Here is a 5,163-nt window from a genome sequence, read left to right as displayed (position 1 = left end):
GTCACTGTAGCAGAGAAGAACAAATCTAACTCCATGAGATCTGTTTCTTTTCCTTTAATCCTGTGCCCTGTTTTCTGGGCTTAGTCTTGCCAGCTCTGCACTTTGTGTAAAACAATGTTGCCTTTAGCCTGAAATGTACCAGAGAGCCTAGTCTCAGGGCTCTGACCTTTAAGGATATTGACATTCTGCACTCCTATAAAGATAACAAGTTGCAGAATAGAAAATAACCTTTGCTTTGTTGGAGGTTTTACAGGGGCACCGGGACCTGACCAACCTGGGCCTCATTTTGAGAAACTAGAGTGTTCGGGATAAGACATTTTGCAAAGGGGTAGACAGTGAGTTACTATCTCATCTACAATTTTAAATAAATTTTGAATGAATGACATTTTCAAGTTAGATATGTTCTCAAAAAAAAAAAAAAACCCATCAATTTTCTGTCCATAATGTTACAAATGATGGGCATTTATCTGTGATGAGGTTTTAACCAGTATTCACAGTGGCCTTTTGTTTTTCAATCTTTTTTTAAACTAATAACATTTACTATGTATTTTAATTTATGTCAGTGTTTTAAACAGAATTGCGTTACAAATATGTTTTTAATTGTATTGTTTTTGGTAGTCTTTATGTGCCGTTGCAAATTCTTTTTATATTACATAGAAGTTTTCTCAAATTACTCACCGGGGACTAAGACAGTTGACAGTCAGAATGGTTGGAATTGTGTTCAAAGAAAAACTTTCTCTCGCATGAGCGTGTATGTGGTCAGGGCACTTTGCGTGTATGCAGCCTGAAGTGGGTATCGGGTGTTATGCGTGTTTAGTACCTGTGTATTTACTTTTTAATTTTTTTATTTTGATTTTTGTCACGTAGAATACTGTCTTGGTATAATGTAATCTGTATTTGTGTACCTTTTTTTAACTTTAAAATCTTTGAATGAAATGTTTAATACTCATCAGAAAAAAATCCAAAATCTTTTCACCAAACCCTCAGGGAAAACTGCCACTTCAGGAAGGTGCCCTACGTTACAGCACAGCCCCTGCACACCTGCTCCCGGCCGCCTGCACAGCAGCTTGAGAAGTGTAAATGCGGAGAGCAAACAGTGCCCTTTGGGGTCCGGCCAGCCAGGGCCTGACTCCCGGGGATGCTATTTATTCTGTCTCTAAAGTGGGGGTAATCATGCCCAGTTTGTGATCGCTGTAGGGATTACATGGGACAGGGGATGCGGGGAAAGTGTCTGGCATCACACCCAGCACGTAGCAAGAGCTCAGTATCACCGTCACCCGTCACTGTCGTATTACTATTCGACGCTGTTCATTACTCTTCCTCCTTATAAACAATGGAATAAGTCACAAGAACGCTAGTTTCTCTATGAAGTCGGGTTTCCTAAAATCTCTTTGAGAGGCTGTGCAATTAAATCCAGTGAATGAAAAGCTTCAGCTTCAGAGATACGTCCTCTGCTCTGACACTTTCCCATGTTGGTGTTGGAAAATTTTGTTCCACTCTTAACTCCATATTTTTTTTCCTATCATCAACATACTTCTACCCTCCTCTTTTGCCCACTTTTCCTTCTCCCTCCCCTCCCCTGCACATTCACGTTTGTCGCAGGGACCTCTAGGAGGCTCACTTCAGGGGCTGTGCGTTGGGGTGAACTCAGCGGTGAGAACTGGGGCCCGTGGCAGCCCCAGCGAGGACAGGCCGCACTCAGCAGGAGCAGAGCACAGGAGCCCCACACCGAGTCGAAGGACATGACTCTGCCCCTCAGCAGGGGCCGCAGATCCCCGCGAGATCACCTTTGGATTTGGAGCTCACCGCCTTGGCAGGTTCTCAGGAACCAGCACAATGATTCAGCTCCTACACTCCCCGAGGAAGGGGTTTCCGAAGCTTCCGTGGGTGCGGTCATCACAGTGAGTCTCCGCTGCTTGACCTGCTCAAACAACCCTGCTTACAGATTTTCCTCCTAATCATTGTTTGGGGGAAGAAAAAGGCACTACTTTAATGTAATTGATTCTCAGATTCCTAGACTTAACTTGATTGCTGGCTATGAACACAAAGGATTAATTCTTTTCTCTTGAAAAGGATGTTTTTCACATATACCGAGTAGAAAATGTTAACACTCATGTTCCTTCATTGACTTGAATTGTTTGTGAGAAATAAAGAATGCAAGAAAAAAGCCAGTGTAGGAATTTTTTTTATTTTAAAAGTAAAAAGGTGTTTCCAGAAGACATCTCATATTGACCTCATAATTTTAGTGGGGGAGATTCCTTCCTTCAACGCCATATGACTCAACTTCAGTTTTTAGAAACCCCAGTAGGCGGGGCCAGGAACTTATAAACCAGGTCCTACTCGCCTGCAGTGCCCTGGTGGTGGGTCCCTCGGCTCAAATAATGTGTTCCTGCTCTTCTTCTGAGATGTGGAAATAACATAGCTTCAGCTTACTCCACAGGTTTGCAGGGGAGGTCAAATCACACGATGCGGAGACTTCTCGAAGGAGTAGGTGAGGATGTATGGGGGGATTATGGGGGCTTTGCCTCCTGCGTTGATCTGGTTTTAGTTATGCTATTTACTTACAAGTTTAAACCATCATTAAGGGAGCTCATAAATTGTGCCATTTGTCACAGTGGGACATGGTTTGAGAAACTCTCAGTCGGAGTATGTGCTTTGTATAAATGTTTTTATCGGGTTCAGAGAGAACGTGGGCTTGTGGAGACATGGGCTGGGGAGATGTGGGCTGGGGAGATGTGGGTTGGAGACATGATGTGCGCTTAGGGAGATGACACGGGCTTTGGGAGATGAAAGGGGCTTGGGGACATAAAGCGGGCTTGGGAGATGATTTGTGCTTGCAGAGAGGATGTGGGCTTGAGATGAAGCAGGCTTGGGGTGGTGAGGTTGGCTTGGGGACCTGTGGGCCTACAAACATGATGTGGGCTTGGGGAGATGTTTGCTTGGGGAGATAATGCGGGCTTGGGGAGATGATGCGGCTCTGGGAGATGACACGGGCATGCATAAATGATGCAGACTCGCAGACACTACGCTGACTTGGGATCATGATGCGGGCTCGGCTAGAAGATGCGGGTTTTGGAAATGATGCAGGCTTGGGGAATTGATGTGCCTTTTGGGAGATGTGGACTTGGGGAGATGATGTGGGCTTGGGGACATGATGCGGGCTTGGGGAGATGTGGGCTTGGGGAAATGAAGCGGAGTTAGGGTGGTGAGGTCAGGTTGGGGACATGTGGGCCTGGAAACATGATGCCGGCTTGGGGAGGTGATGCGGGCTTGGGGAGATGATGCCAGCTTGGGGAGACTGGGCTCAGGGAGATAATGTGAGCTTCGGGAGATCATGTTGGCTTGGTGAGATGATGCAGGCCTGTGTAAATGATGTGGGCTTTCAGATATTACGCCGGCTTGGGGACATGACACAGGCTCGGCTAGATGATGCGGGCTTGGGAAATGATGCGGGATTGGGGAGATAAGGTGCCTTTTGGGAAATTTGGGCTTGGGGAGATGATTGGGCTTAGGGAGATGATGCGGGCTTCGGGAGATGATGTGGGCTTGGGGAGATGATGCGGTCTTGGGGAGATGATGCGGGCTTGGGGAGATGATGCGGGCTTGGGGAGATGATTGGGCTTGGGGAGATGATTCGGGCTTTGGGAGATGATTGGGCTTGGGGAGATGATTGGGCTTGGGGAGATGATGCGGTCTTGGGGAGATGATGTGGGCTTGGGGAGATGATGCGGTCTTGGGGAGATGATGCGGGCTTGTGGAGATGATTGGGCTTGGGGAGATGATTGGGCTGGGGGAGATGATGCGGGCTTGGGGAGATGATGCAGTCTTGGGGAGATGATTGGGCTTGGGGAGATGATTGGGCATAGGGAGATGATGTGGGCTTGGGGAGGTGATGCCGGCTTGGCAAGATGATGCGGGCTTGGTGAGATGATGCTGGCTTGGGGACATGAAGCGGGCTTAGGGTGGTGAGGTCAGCTTGGGGAAATGTGGGCCTGGAAACACGATGAGGGCTTGCGGAGATAATGTGGTCTTGGGGATATGTCAGCTTAGGGACTTGATGCCGGTTTGGGGACATGACACAGGCTCGGGGAGATGATGCGGGCTCACCGATATTTTTGGGGCTTGTGGACATGATGTGGCCTCACTGACATGACACGTGCTCTGGTACATGACACCGGTTTGGGGACACAACACAGGTTCAGGGAGATGACGTGGACTTGGAGAGCTGATGTGGGCTTGGGAAGATGTGGGTTTGGAGAGATGATTCAGATTTGGGGAGATGATGTTCGCTTGGGGAGATGTTGGCTCGGGGAGATGACGCGGGCTCAGGGAGATGACCCCGGCTTGTGGAGATGATGTGGGCTCCCTGATATGGCATCGGCTCGGGGACATGACACGGGCTCATGGAGATGATGGGGGCTCGAGGAGATGACGCGGGCTTGCAGACATTTTACAGGCTCGCAGACATGAGTTGGGCTAGCTGACATAACGTGGGATCGAGGACATGACACTGGTTCAGGGAGATGACGTGGGCTTGGGGAGATGATGTGGGCTTGGGGAGATGATGCAGGCCTCTGTAAATGATGCGGGTGTGCAGATAATACGCCGGCTTGGAGACATGACACAGGCTCGGCTAGATGATACATCCTTGGGAAATGATGCAGGCTTGGGGAGATAATGTGCCTTTTGGGAGATTTGGGCTTGGGAGATGATTGGCCTTAGGGAAATGATGCGGGCTTGGGGAGATGATGTGCCTTTTGGGAGATGTTGGCTTGGTGAGATAATGTGGGCTTGGGGAGATTATGTGGGCTTGGGGAGACTATGTGGGCTTGGGGAGATGTTTACTTGGGGAGATAATGTGGGCTTGGGGAGATGATGCAGCTCCGGGAGATGACACGGGCGTCTGTAAATGATGCAGACTTGCAGATACTACGCCGACTTGGGATCATGATGCAGGCTCAGCTAGAAGATGCGGGCTTGGGGAATGATTCAGGCTTGGGGAATTGATGTGCCTTTTGGGAGATGTGGGCTTGGGGAGATGATGTGGGCTTGGGGACATGATGCGGGTTCGGGGAGATGTGGGCTTTGGGAGATGATGCGGGGTTTGGGAGATGATTGGGCATAGGGAGATGATGTGGGCTTGGGGAGGTGATGCCGGCTTGG

This window comes from Camelus dromedarius, chromosome 24 (assembly GCF_036321535.1).
Source record: "Camelus dromedarius isolate mCamDro1 chromosome 24, mCamDro1.pat, whole genome shotgun sequence".
In the NCBI taxonomy this organism is placed as follows: Eukaryota; Metazoa; Chordata; class Mammalia; order Artiodactyla; family Camelidae; genus Camelus; species Camelus dromedarius.
The sequence above is the reverse complement of the archived record's forward strand: the minus strand, read 5'-3'. Positions refer to the sequence as shown.